We start from the raw sequence: 15,564 nt of genomic DNA, 5'->3' as shown, positions 1-15,564 counted from the left end.
CGCTGTATACCTAAAACCGCCATGTGGGTAAATTTTACCCACGCACATTACACCTGTTTTTATATGGCTAAAGAACATATTATTTCACTGTATTATGTCACTGTCTTCACAAAGAAGTGTCTAGAGTCATGAAATGATTATGTCTTGTCATCAACTATATTTTTGTCCTGTTGTTTTATGTTCAAGGCTTTTTTTTATGCAGGCTATATCACTTTTCAAAACGGTCAAGATAAACAAGTCTGCACTGACAACGAGAATTAGAAGGAAGTAAATACATATTTGGGTGGTGTAATATTATAATTAATCATATATTAAGATAACCCATGTTATTTAAATTACTAAAATAACCTATAGAAAATAATGAACAATAATAATTCCCCACACTGCATAGGATGTATGATGCGATGACAAATTCAAGCGCGCAGCTTCACCTTAATTATTTATATCCAAAGTTTATTGATGCTCACTCTCTGTAACTATTGTAACAATCCTGTCCTGAAGAACAGTAAGTCTAATTTTTCTTGGAGGCTCTGGATCGCTGTCAGATGAGCCGTCAGAGGCTGAGCCGACCCAGGAAGCGTCACTGATCTCACCACCATCAGACTCTCCTTCAATCACTCAGAATCTAATTTTTGGCTCCAGTCCATCTACAGAAAAATCCTTGCTAATTACTTTTATGACCCCCATGCTTCCTGACAGGAGAGGTGACAACCCAAATGGTCACCAGAAGATAAAGAGTCTTTGATCTCCAGATCAAAAGAGACAATGCAGGCCTCTTTTGTTTCTCTGAGTGACCGAACTTTACAGAAAACCCACAAAGACTGTTTCTACAACTAAGACTGCATCAAACATTTCTGCATACATTTTATATCATGTCTATACATACATACTTGTAACCAGTTATGCTTTAGAACACCCACAATTCATGTAAATGTGATAACTTTTGAATGACTGATTGAAAGTATGCCTTATTTGGAATGAATTTAAATCTCTAATCTATGTCTAAATCATGGCTTGAATGAAATCTGTGTAAAATGTATCATATTCCATTTAATAGAAATCATGTCTAAATGGTACTCTCTGCCGAAGCCGGCAATACCGGAGGTAACACTTATGTATGATTGGGGCAGAGAAAAGCCACCTTTTGAAACAGGACGATATCTGATTGGCCAAAACTCCTCTCAGAGGTGGGACAAACACCTTTGTTTAAATAGTCACATCACAAGACAAAGAACTAGTGAACTTAAGAACAAAGAGTAACCATGGAGTAACAAGAAGAACAGACAAGCAGCTCATTCAAGCCATCCAACTTTAACTCACTTTTCTTTTCCGTGAGAGTCTTGTGTGCAGCAAAGTTCAACCAACGACTTTTGCCTCTTCAACTTTAACTCCAGCCACGACAAAGAGACTTCCTTTAATTTTGCCAGAACGCTCAAATGGGATTGGTTTTTACCTAACCACCATCTGGACCTGAAAAGACAAATCATCGACTTGGAAAACCCTTCTCTCCACGCCGACGGGGAGATTCAAAGCAATTTAAAGTCGACTCAAGCAAGTACCTCCAGATTCTAAAGCTAAAGTTCGTCAGGTCTTTTGAAGTGCATATTTTGCTAGGAGTCCTGTTCATCATATCATTCTCTCTCTTAAAACTCTTTCTCTCATTTCCTTTCTTTCTGCAACACATATGAATGTTTGTGTGTGTGTGTTTGTGTTAGAATAAATAAAGTCCCTTGTAGATTTTAAAAGAAAGTGTCTTGTATTATGTGCTTGTAAAATTTAATGTCTTAAACTGTCGATCTTAAAGTTACTGCGTTCTAATCGGTGTTGTCGCGATAGTGGATATTCATATCCACTACAGAGCTTATTACGGTTTGAGTAGATGAACGCTGGACGGTTCAGTTGCTCGGTCGTAAACTAAATGACTCTTTATAATTTCCTATAAATTAATTTTTTCATTTGAGCTAATTTTGCTCCTTTTCCTTACATGAAGCTCAATTTTAGAACCTCAGCACACTTATGTTTTAGCCTTATTGCTTATACAAGTTTGAATGCATTTACAAGTCAGTCTTGCTGGAGTAGTCGTTCTGAGGACAAGAGGAAAGCAAAGAAATGTTAGTTACATTTCACACAATTATGCAAACAATCATGCTGCCATTTTCTTCAGAACTTTTTAAAAATCATGAATGTGATTTGAAATAAATTACTTTAGCTGCTTTTGTGTACCCTCACACTTTCTGCAGGGCAAAACAAATTGTTGCAGAAGCAGGCCATGATGCGCTCTCATGTTTGAAGGCTGGATTTGATGAACGCAAGCTGCGTTACTTTAAAGCTTTGCGGTACTGGAGTGCCAAGGGTAATAAAAAGGTAAGCTGGAATTTCAAAGACTTATGGGAGGTACACAGTAACAGCGAAATGCCATCAATAGAGGCGCGGGCAGTGAGCCTTGTTGGTGATGTGTGCCTTGACATGGAGATGCAGAGTTGCCCATTTAATGTACATGTTGAGTCGCTGATGAAAGCACCCTGAAAGCAGTAGTGGTTTTCTCTGGAGGTGATTTCTACAATAACACCCGGAAACAAAATGACCTGAGTTTCATTTGGAGTCTATGCAAACAATTCCACAACTGGTCATCATGACACTCTCTGTCTTCTACAAAAGATGTAGGATATAGAGTACCTGGATGCAACAGAGTGTGTAATTCAGAAAGAGAGAGAGCAGAAGGTCCAACATATTTTGTGTATGAGCTGGTTGGAAGAAATCCATCCAAGGGTGCATCACCTTTACCTGTGGCAACTTATGTCACATGCGACCACACAACAGCATCTGTGACTCACTTCCTGCAAGCTTTTCAAATTGACCTTATCAGGATGTATGGAAATGGGGCAAACAAAAGGCCAGTCATGATTATATGTGATGGCTCCCTTGTGCTTATTCAGTCCATTTCTATTACATTCTGCAGAAAAGGTCTGGAGGATCTGCTGCACAAGTACCCAGGTGAAAAAAAGTACACTTCTACAATGTACTTAAAGTCCTCTATTTTCACGCACTATTTTTTTATTTAATATACTAAACATTCTTCTTTAATACTACTTAAGATCATCTTAAAAACATCTAAGTGTACTCAACTGTGCTATTTTGAGACAGCAAGAAATATGAACTAAAATGTGCTTTTTATATACTATCTCTGTATTTAAAAAATATATTTAGATACCACTTGTAGTACACTATGGGTTCAAATGTACTATAAGTGGTATCTAAATACATTTTTTAAATTCTTTCTTTCTCATTTGTTCCTGAATTTCTTTGGATCTCAACATGATTTGCAGCTTTTGAGGATCTTTTGGTCTACTTCACTTTGTCAGGCAGGTCCTATTTAAGCGATTTCTTGATTGCGAACAGGTGTGGCAGTAATCAGGCCTGGGTGTGGCTTGAGAAACTGAACTCAGGTGTGATAAACCACAGTTATGTTTTAAAAAGCACTTTTTCACACAGGGCCGTGTGGGATTGGATTTAGTTTTCCCTTCATAATAAAAACCTTAATTTAAAAACTGCATGGTGTGTGTACTTGTGTTATCTTTGATTCATATTTAAATAAGTTTGTATTAGAAAAATCTAATACATTGGCGAGCCACCCACTAGACTGCTCAGCCAAATACAAGTCTACAATATGGTGATTATGTATTATGTAGGTGTGCTCTGGGGCTCCATCTTCTTTAATGAGGGCTGCTTCATTGTAGAAATTGAAGTTGTAATTCTATTGAAAGTGACATGATCTCTTTTTTCATGTTTAATACTGTAAAGCTGCTTGATTTAAAGCAATCTACTGTATAAATGTGATGTGATGTGACTGGGGAGCTGAATTGCAGATCTGGTGCTAACATATGCACATCACTATGATCTGAAGCTTTCACAACTGCACTTTTCCCACTCCATTTATTTTGTTACTGAAATAAAAATGCACAGCACACATTTACACATTCATATAAATGCCACTTGAGATGTTCACTTAAGTCCACTGCTACTAAGCAAAGACTGGAAAAGAACTTTGCAGTGAGTATATTAGGGCTTTCAGGGCTGGTACAAGTCCTCTCTATAACAAAAACTCTTATGTGAACCTTGAGTGAAGGCTCATGTGGTACTTTAAGGTTCCTTTATATTTAAAACTCTTTCCACATCGATCACATATGAACGAATTATCTCCAGTGTGAATTCTCTTGTGCATGTTAAGGGTTCCTGGTTGGTTAAAACTTTTTGTGTGAATTCTCATGTGGCCTTTAAGGTGTCCTTTTAGTCTGAAACTTTTTCCACAATGAGGGCAATTGTAAGGCTTCTCTCCAGTGTGAATTCTCATGTGCATGTTAAGGGTTCCTGATTGGTTGAAACATTTTCCACATTGTTGGCAGCAGAAAGGGAGCTCTCCAGTGTGAATTCTCATGTGGTCTTTAAACGGACCTTTGCGACTGAAGCTCTTTCCACATTGAGGGCATGTGTAGGGTTTCTCTCCTGTATGAATTCTCATGTGGTCTTTAAGGTGTCCTTTTAGTTTGAAACTCCTTCCACACTGAGGGCAGGTGAAAGGCTTCTCTCCAGTGTGAATTCTCATGTGTGTGTTAAGGATTGCTTTTTGCTTGAAACTTTTCCCACATTGTTGGCAGGTGAAAGGCTTCTCTCCAGTGTGAATTCTTATGTGGTCTTTAAATGGTCCTTTGCGACTGAAACTTTTTCCACACTGAGGGCAAATGTAAGGTTTCTCTCCAGTGTGAATTCTCATATGGTCTTTAAGGTGTGCTTTTAGTTTGAAACTTTTTCCACATTGTTGGCATGAGAAAGGGAGCTCTCCTGTGTGAATTATCATATGGACTTGAAGGTGTCCTTTTAGTTTAAAACTTTTTCCACACTGAGGGCAGGTAAAAGGCTTCTCTTCAGTGTGAATTTTCATGTGGTAATTAAGTCGTCCTTTTCGGTTAAAACTTTTTCCACACTGAGGGCAGCTGAAATGCTTCTCTCCAGTATGAACACTCATGTGGCAATTAAGACTTCTTTTTAGGTTAAAAACTTTCCCACACTGTTGGCAGGTGTAAGACTTCTCTCTAGTGTGAATTCCCATGTGCCTTTTCAAGTTTCCTTTTCGAGTGAAACTTATTCCACACTGTTGGCAGGAATAACGGCTCTCTCCAGTGTGAACATTCATGTGGACTTTAAGGTTTCCTTTTCGGTTGAAACTCTTTCCACACTGTTTACAGATGAAATTACTTCTAGTCTCTCTTTTTTGTGAGTAAGTCTTTTCAGTCTGTGAGCAACTAAAAGATTTTTCTTCATTTATGAAATCATGCCGTTTCTCATACAGATCTTTCTCCTTCATGTCATTCTGATCTTGACTCTCCTCTTCCAGCGCCATCAGGTCTAAGGCAAAAAAAAAGACAAAAAAAGTTAGCCCCAGTTTAAATGACACAAAGCAACAGACATTAAGGGTGTACTCACACTAGGCATGATTTCTTTGTATAACGAACAAATTTTGTTTTGCCCTCAGCTCACAGATAAGGTTTGTACTGTAAATATTAGGGGTGTCACGAGATCTCGCGAGACTAAAGTGTGACGAGATTTCTCGTCGAGGCGAAAAGTAGTCTCGTGATGTTGCCATGAGTGTTAGGAGGATTAGGAAAGAATATGCCACCGCTATGTTTACATTACGCCCCCACTGTCCTTTTGCTTTGTGTTTAAATTAAAAAAAAAACATTTAATTAAGTTGGATAACGGTCGCTGCCGCTCCATATTTAAAGAGTTACGCGCAATCGCTGAAAGTAAACGCGAGCGCACATTCAAACGCGCGGGGATATTTCAATACCTGCATTTTGAAAGCGGCATTTTGATGCATGCAAATATCTCTCAATATGAAAGCTATTTTAGGCTGGGCAGTGTAGTTGTAACCATCTCTCAGCTCTGTATCAAAGAAAAAGTTGGTCTTATTTGCACTTTGAATATTAAAAGAGGGTGCGATTATGGTTGCACTTATTGTAAAGTGTTACTATAAAAACGAATAACAGTTTTCTCTAAATCTTATTAAGCACAAACAGTAAGGTTTCATTTGTTAACATTATTTAATGCACTGTGAACTATCATCAACTAACAATGAATGACTATTTTTATTAACTAACATAAACAAAGATTAATAAATACTGTAGCAAATATGTTGCTCATTGTTAGTCATTGTAAAGTGTTACTATTTTTATTTATACTGTTTTATTTCTATGATCAGTTTGTGGAAAAGAGTTCAGTTAGGAGGTCAAAAGTTGTAGAAGCTCATAAATCATGTGCAATAAGGTCTGAAGAGACTGAAATCATAAAGAAGAGAAGTCAGTCAGTTGAGTTAGTGGAAAAACTTTTACAGTACTTGAGTATTGTTGTCTTTTACTGCATGTGATAATTCATACTCAGAAAGTAGAACTGAATGACATTCATTATAAGATGATTAGTTAAAACATTACAAACACACCTGCAGAATATTTTTCCTAGTAATGTATTTCGCCATTGAGAATTTCTTAGAAATAGTGTGTAAAAATCTTGTCTCGTCTCGTGAGATACCCGTCTTGTCACACCCCTAGTAAATGTTTGATTATTAAAGGTGAGATATTTTTTCCCTAAAGAAAGAGTGATCCAACATGACATAGCTCATTTTAAGCAGTTATTTTATCTATGGTTTGTGATATTTCTTACAGATTTCTGCTCGTTGTAAATCAGATACAGATAAATTAGCACAGTACAAGTACATTTATTTGAATGCATTCATGAGAGAGCGATTGCGGGTTGTGTGAATTAGTCATACCATCTCTCTATTAATTGTGAAGCTGTGGGTTGCAAGTAGTTACTTCAAAAGTAAAAAAAATATACTAAAGATAAAGATACTTTACTCATAAATCATAGGACAGTAGCTCAATATAATTATGCACATGCGTTGGTCTAAAATCACTTGAATGTCCAAATTGGCAAGCCTTAAAACACATACAGTTGAAAAAAAAGTGAAGACGCAAGTGAAATTTACTGTCTGCGTCTGTGTGTTGTCTGAGTGTTTAAGTTTGCCTCCTTCTTGCTTCCATGCCGCTGACTGGACAGGCGGCCTACACACGCGGTAGTATGTTTTTAAGGGGAAAGTATTAACAGGATTAAATAACCAACATGGGAAAATTATATTGGTTAGAGGTTCTGAATTTGATTAATCATCCAGCCCTAATATCCCTTACCCAACAAGCAAACTATGAGTTACAGTTCTTTAACTCCGTAATCCACAAACCAGGTACTGGTTACCATAGAAGCAAAAACACATCAGCAAGATGAGACCAAAGGAATCTGTGACCAAAAGGAATTTTAGAGAGTTGCACTCTCACTTATCGAAGTTTCCCATCTCTAGATTTTCCTTTTTTATTGTTTTTGCCTATGGATTAATTCACACTTTTTTGAAATAGTGTTTTAGAATTGCTTACTCTAGTTAACAAAGATCACATGTATAACAAGTTTAGTATCTATGATCTGCAATCATTTAACACACATGACTGCAAATCCTCTTATGAGACAGACACCATCATTAAGTTTGCAGACGACACAATCATTGTAGGCAGAATAACCAAAAACAACAAATCAGCCTACAGAGCAGCGGCCAAGAACTAAGAGAGCTGGAGGCGAAATAACAACTTGATCCTCTATGCAACAAAGATGACGGAGAAGATCCTGGACTTCAGAGGGCTGAAACCCTCTGCACATTGCTCCATAGACATTAATGGTGAGAGAGTGAAGGTGGTGCAGAGTTTTAAATACCCGGGAGTTCATATCAGCCAGGATGCGACATGGACTGCCGACACCTCAAAGATGGTAAAAAAAAAAAAAGGGTCACCTAAGACTTTACTCTTTGAGGTTGTTGAAGAAAGCACCACTTCCACAACTTCCACAAGAATGAAGAGAACACTAGCAAGACTGCAGAGGAAAAAATAAAATATTGAAAGACCACATCAAAATTGCATTGGAGGCTTGTGGTCAGTTGCTTTATCCTCTGTGATATAAAATGGCCTATATCTCACAAAACTATCTTTAAGACATTGAATGTTTCCTACTGGAGTTTTTACAGTAGTCCATGTAGACGTCTTGTAGAGATTTCGTGAGAACTTGTCACTGCATCTTCGAAATTCAAATGGATCAATGAACCGGAGACTGAAACTTCTGAGAAAATGCTTCCTTATCTGTTTGACCGGTCACAGGAATCCTCACTACTGACCAAGTGTTGTCATCCTCTCCAGGAGTGATCCTGTATAGAGATGATGATGAGATCACAGAAGGGAAATTTGTGATTGCTCAATATGATGGCAAGCCATTCTTTGGCCAGATCATGGCAATTTATGGAGATGACATACAAATTAATTGCACAATCCAGAAAGGTGAGATTCATAAATTCATTTGTGTGGCTGGAGAAACCTGACTGCATTTACTATTCACGGCAGAAGATAATTGGTGTCATTTGAACCAGAGCAAATGCATTGTGCTACTCGACTCGCATCTCTTGATTGGCTAATGTTCAATCAGTAAAGGCACTGCCATCACCTCAAACATGGACTCATGAAATTGTGTCATTTTGTTGATGTTTTTTAAAAAATGGTTAATGATGTTGTTTGCATCAAAATTACAGTGGTGTGAATAAGTGCCCCCTTCCTGATTTTTTTTTTTTTTTTTTTTGCATGTTTGTCACACTTTAATGTTTCAGATCATCAAACAAATTTAAATATGAATCAAAGATACCCCAAGTAAACACAACATGCAGTTTTTAAATAAAGGTTTTTATTATGAAGGGAAAACTAATCCAAACCCACATGGCCCTGTGTGGAAAAAGTGCTTGCCACCTAAATCTAATAACTGGTTGGGCCACCCTTAGTAGCAACAACTGCAATCAAGCATTTGAGATAACTTGGAATGAGTCTGTTACAGTGCTGTGGATGACTTTTAGCCCACTCATTTTTGCAGAATTGTTGTAATTCAGCCACATTGGAGGGTCAGAGCATGAACTGCCTTTTTAAGGTCATGCCACAGCATCTCAATAGGACTGAGGTCAGGACTTTGACTAGGCCACTCCAAAGTCTTCATTTTGTTTTTCTTCAGCCATTCAAAGGTGGACTTGCTGGTGTGTTTTGGATCATTGTCCTGCTGCAGAACCCAAGTTCACTTCAGCTTGAGGTCACGAACAGATGGCTGGACATTGTCCTTCAGGATTTTTTGGTAGACAGCAGAATTCATGGTTCCATTTATCACAGCAATTCTTCCAGGTCCTGAAGCAGCAAAACAGACCCAGACCATCACACTACCACCACCACCACCACCACCATATTTTACTGTTGATATGTTCTTTTTCTGAAATGCTGTGTTACCTTTATGCCAGACATAATGGGACACACCTTCCAAAAAGTTCAACTTTTGGGGAAAATACTGACTGATGAGACAAAAGTCTTGGGGATAATCAACATGTTTTCTGGCAAAATTAAGATGAGCCTTTATGTTCTTTTTGCTCAGCAGCGATTTGTGTCTTGGAACTCTGCCATACAGGCCATTTTTGCCCAGTCTCTTTCTTATGGTGGAGTCATAAACACTGACCTTAACTGAGGCAAGTGAGGCCTGCAGTTCTTTGGTTGTTGTTGTGGGGTCTTTTGTGACCTGAATTAGAAATGGCTTTATAACCATTTCCAGACTGATAGATCTGTATTACTTTCTCATTTGTTCCTGAATTTCTTTGTATCTCAACATGATGTGTAGCTTTTGAGGATCTTTTGGTCTACTTCACTTTGTCAGGCAGGTCCTATTTAAGTGATTTCTTGATTGTGAACAGGTGTGGCAGTAATCAGGCCTGGGTGTGGCTAGAGAAACTCAATTTATGTTTTAACAGCGGGGGCAAGCACTTTTTCCACACAGGACCATGTGGATTTGGATTTTATTTTCCCTTCATAATAAAAACCTTTATTTAAAAACTGCATGTTGTGTTTACTTGTGTTATCTTTGATTCATATTTAAATTTGTTTGATGATCTGAAACAAAGTGTGACAAACATGCAAAAAATAAAATCAGGAAGGGGGCAAGTACTTTTTCACACCACTGTATATGTTCTTTCATAAACAAATGAATTACATTAAAAAAAGATGGGTGTTAGAATTGTAAAATTCATTTTTGTTGATAAATTGTTTTGTTAAAAAAACACATCTAGTAAAAATATAGTTTGTATCAAAAGTAATCTTTCTTCTTTGACATGTCCAAAGTTAAATAAAAGCACTTTAACTTAATACCTCTCACTTTCTTTAATACAATAACTACCCTGTCCTTTAGTGTGACAATGTCCTGGTGTGACACGCATAAAAGAACAGCAGATTTGTCTTTATCTCAAAATATCTTAAAGAACAGTTAAGTATTGCAGTAATGGATATATAATCATCACTCACCTTAAAATGGTATAATTTTCAGCAGTTTTAAAAGGATGACAGCAATTATTGAAAAAAATAACGTTATTCATGATGTCATAAATAAATAGCACTACATGAAGATATAGATGTCAGTGACCCCCAATATTTTCTCAAACATCAGACTTCAAACTACATAAATATGTATATTTTTCTTCAAAAATGTTTTTTTTTGTTTTGTTTTGTTTTTTTTTTAAATAATTTCACGGCCTATTTGTCAACTACCATAACATGTGTGAGCTTTGGATGAGTGCACAATCTTCTCACAGCACATGCGTCTTGCACTTAAATGTTACAATTGGCAAGGCTTAAATGAGTTTAGTTTAACCCTATGGTTCTCTTCGGTCAAAAATGACCAAAAACATTTACGTTTTGAAATAAAAATTATTATTTTTTTGCTTCATTGGAATGGGATGAAACTTGGTGACTTTTGTTGCATTAGCTATGTGAACAAAAAAAATCATGGACGTGATTCGGATATGTTAAAGGGTCATAAAAAATAGTCACACTTGTCTCCTTCGCGGTCAAAAATGACAGCCAAAGTAAATTAATGGGAAATTTAAAAAAATACTAAAATTCAGAGACACTTTGGTGGTACAAACTACAAATCAGCCAAAAAAAAAACTGCACAGAAATGAAGTGGGGACAATCTAAAATGTCAGATCATACCCAGCATTAAGATGTGATAAAACATACCTGTTCATTTTTGTTACATTTTTATTGATTAATTTTTTTGATGTTATGTGTAACAAAATGTTCACCTGTGTTCAGGTTTGACTGTTGTAAAATTAATGCAAAAATGGACACTTCAAATTAACATTTCAAACAAAAACCTTGACAAAAAGTAGTCTTTGAGAATGTCAAAGTATAAATCCAATTCCACAACTCAATAAAAAAAGTATTTGTCTAAAAACAATAGATAATTTATAAGGCACTTTAAATACAACTATATAGTAATCTAGTGGTTACAATATGGCATTACAATAGTTTTTCTTTTTTTTCCTCCCACCAGATGGCACTAATCTATCTTCAGTTACATTGGGAGCTACATTTTAAAGGGTTAGTTCACCCAAAAATGAAAATTATGTCATTAATGACTCGTCCTCATGTCGTTCCAAACCCATAAGACCTCCGTTCATCTTCGGAACACAGTTTAAGATATTTTAGATTTAGTCCGAGAGCTTTCTGTCCCTCCATTGAAAATGTATGTACGGTATACTGTCCATGTCCAGAAAGGTAATAAAAACATCATCAAAGTAGTCCATGTGACATCAGTGGGTTAGTTAGAATTTGTTGTAGCATCAAAAATACATTTTGGTCCAAAAATAACAAAAACTATGACTTTATTCAGCATTGTCTTCTCTTCCGGGTCTGTTGTCAATCTGCGTTCACGACTCCGCAGTGATGCTGCTGACGTAATGTCATCTCATCTGCTGAATGTTCCACATGTTCCAGCTGCGGCATTACTGGGCTCTCAAGTGTCACGTATTGAGCATGACAGTCACTCATTTCGATCTTTTGTCACGCACTCCCGACCAGAGATAAGCACTCGAGTTAGAGACTCGGACTCGAGTCGCATTTTAACAGACTTCAGACTCAGACTCGACCTGAAATGACTTCAGACTTGACTCGGCACAAAAGACTCGGAATATTTTAAAAATGACTCAAGTCTTTTACCCTTAACTACTGATATAATAAATAAAGAATTTGTGTTGTGTTTAAATGGTTTTATAATATCTACGTCACATATATTTCCTTATGTGTCATGGTAGATTGGACTCTTGTCATAGAATTTGATTACGTATGTCCATGCGCGTAAACTCTGAAATGTCATAATAAGAGTCCCATGCAACATGACGGGAGCCACTGTGCCATAGATTATTTAGTTTGGTTTATTATCACGTCAGATCAGCTAGACGCACAGAATGTGGGAAAACAATTAAAGACACCCGAACAACATCATCAAATTTTATGAGACATCGCATCCACAAAGGTTAGTCACATAAACTCACACAGCTAGCTATTATACTGTGGTGTAGCTGCAAAGCTCTTTTGAATTGTCAGCCTGTTAAAATATGAACAAAAAAATCTAGACTTTAAACCTAGCACTACGTTTTATCAATCTTCGTATTATTTGCAGCTTTTCTATTTCTTAATGTGTGTCCATAAGAGAGATAGAAAAGAGAGAGATAGAAAGATATGTTAATCCATTTATTACTTAAAGCTCATATTTTAACGTATCACAATCAGCATGTGTAGAGTTTTCAATTGACATTCTTAAACATTTCGAAGTTTGATATTTTTTGATAATGTCGTCAATAACAACGAAGTTGTATAACAATCTGCTGTATAACAAACCGTGACTCACAGGCGCCATCTTGTGTCCGTTTAGCAACTGTATTGAAAATGACTACTCGTGTTGCCAGGACGACTGTTTTGTACATTGTAATGGATTATAAAGCAACAAACTGGATGTACATTATCCCTTACATTATAGGACCTTAATTTCAAATAAAACAGATTATAAAAAGATCATATAATTTTGTCTATATAACACAACTAGGATAAAATATGGGATTTGATTATGAGAATTTATTTATTTATTTATTTTTTTAAATGACTCGAGAGTCGACTCGGACTCGTGACAAAAGACTCCAGCTTAAAGATTTCAGACTTGACTTGGATTCCAGCTTAAAGACTTCAGACTTGACTCAGACTCCAGATAAAAGACTTGTGAACATCTCTGCTCCCGGCACACATTGTATTTCTCACACAAAATGTATCTGGCCGCGCCGCTCTCTCTATGGAACCGGGCAGGAATCAAGCGCGTCTCCCCTGGAGTTCTTAGTCGAGCCTGCCACTTATCAGCCAATCAAAAAAAAAGAAAGAGGCTACACAATAGCCAATCAGAAAATAGTACTATTGTATCTGGGTAAGATTTAACGCAACAACCAATGAAAAAAAAAGCATATCCTGGAATTTATAATGCTCGTAGCTCCACTTTGAGCACAGAGTAAGTCATGATCTCCTGTTTTAATGTTACAACTAATTCACAACTTTTAGACATGTTTGCGAAGGTTGTTTTGTTTACAGCGTGCGTCTCCCTCAGACTGTAAACGATGCTCGGGCGCACCAAATAACACATTAGCAGCGTCTTACGTCAGCAGTGTCACTGCGGAGTCGTGAACGCAGATCGACAACAGACCCGGAAGAGAATACAATGCTGAATAAAGTCGTAGTTTTTGTTATTTTTGGACCAAAATGTATTTTCGATGCTTCAGAAAATTCTAACTAACCCACTGATGTCACATGGACTACTTTGATGATGTTTTTATTACCTTTCTGGACATGGACAGTATACCGTACATACATTTTCAGTGGGGGGACAGAAAGCTCTCGGACTAAATCTAAAATATCTTAAACTGTGTTCTGAAGATGAACGGAGGTCTTACGGGTTTGGGACAACATGAGGGTGAGTCATTAATGACATAATTTTCATTTTTGGGTGAACTAACCCTTTAAAGCTTTGGTCATTTTTGACCGCGAAGAAGCCAAGTGTGACTCCTAACGAAGAGGACCAGAGGGTTAAACACAGATAGCAACGTGAGCAGTTTAGGTCTCACCTGCGCTCGCGCCCCATCAGCATCCGGTGATGACACTGTAAAATGACTGCTCATATGGAGCATGTGGCACTCGCACTGAACAAAGTTTAGGGGAAGCCAGAATGCGCATCCATCGACAGAAACTGTCGAACTGCGTGTGTGTGCGCGGCATCTGCGATATAGGGTGTTTTCACACCTATGGATCGCTTGTTTTGTTCCGAAACAGGGACTAAATTTGTTACAATGTTGCATTTTCCTCTTGGTTCGGTTCGCTTTCACATGGCAACATTTCAAAGCGTACCTAAATGCGTTCAGGCAAGTCACATGCGAGTACAACTGTCCTCTCATTGGTCAGAGTTTTCGCTGCGTCATCCATCAAAATAATGATCGACAAGCTAGCTCCATGAGCTTACCGCTCCAGAGTTCGTTTGAAAGCGTACCGAGACCACCTCTTCAAGCAGGTCTCGGTACGCTTGTTTGGTCCACTTTTGGTGCACACCAGAGTGCGATTGCTGCTTACACACCTGCCCAAATGAACCGCACCAAAGGGGGAAACGAACTCTGGTACGATTCAACCGAACTAAATGAGGCAGGTGTGAACGCACCCATAGAGAGCAGAGAATTGTCAACACGCAACCATGTAGAGACAGAAATGACATGCCGCTGTGTAAATAAAAATAACACAAGGCTATTTAGTTTAATTAAAGAAAAAGGTAACCTTAAATGACTTCTGTTGAGATTTGGTGCTATATAGAAAATAAAATTAAATAAAAATTAAGTTGAACTTCAAGAGGGAAAAGTGTGTGTCTGATTGGTCCAGATGCTACATCTCAGTTTAAAACAGAAAACAAAAAAACGTAAGCTTAACGGAAGTTACACCCATAATCCGTGCCAAGAGTCATGGGGCATAGAAACTGTGAACAAACATGAACAAACAATGAAAAACTGTATTTTCATTAACTAACATTAATGAAGATTAGTATATACAGTAACAAAAGTATTGCTCATGGTTAGTTCATGCTAGTTCATACAATAACTAATGTTTAACTAATGAACCTTAATGTAAAGTGTTACCAAAAATTGTGATGCTTAAAGTCATCATGAAATCAAAATTGACCTTATTTACTTTGTTAGTGCATATTACTAGTCTTGTGGTGAACAATTAATCCGTGCTAATTAAGTTAATACAAAGAAAAAAAAATTGGCGCGCTAATCTTTAATCTGAAAAGTTACTTCCGGTCTGGAATGGCATTCCTTCTCTGATGACGTCAGTTTGACGGCTTAAGTTGAAAACGTGTAAACCACTCCTCTGCAACCGTTCGTCTGCTATGAGCGAGATATGGAGAGGAGGAGCGCTAAAGTAAAACTCTGCCCTCTATTCAATATTCCGTTTCACCTGGAAATACGTCACAACACTGGAGAAGAGTCGTTTGCAACTTTGGTTCATGGGGACTTTAAACTCGCCAATCACAATCTACTTA

The 15,564-nt window shown here is 37.4% G+C and overlaps 1 pseudogene; it reads right to left on the bottom strand.

Annotated features, from left to right (window-relative positions):
• Positions 1–3,930: 3,930 nt before the first annotated feature.
• Positions 3,931–15,564, bottom strand: part of LOC137025330 (zinc finger protein 585A pseudogene) — a 31,647-nt pseudogene continuing 20,013 nt past the window's right edge.

The sequence above is a fragment of the Chanodichthys erythropterus genome, chromosome 8, assembly GCF_024489055.1.
Source record: "Chanodichthys erythropterus isolate Z2021 chromosome 8, ASM2448905v1, whole genome shotgun sequence".
In the NCBI taxonomy this organism is placed as follows: domain Eukaryota; kingdom Metazoa; phylum Chordata; class Actinopteri; order Cypriniformes; family Xenocyprididae; genus Chanodichthys; species Chanodichthys erythropterus.
This window is presented reverse-complemented; position numbering and strand designations above follow the sequence as displayed.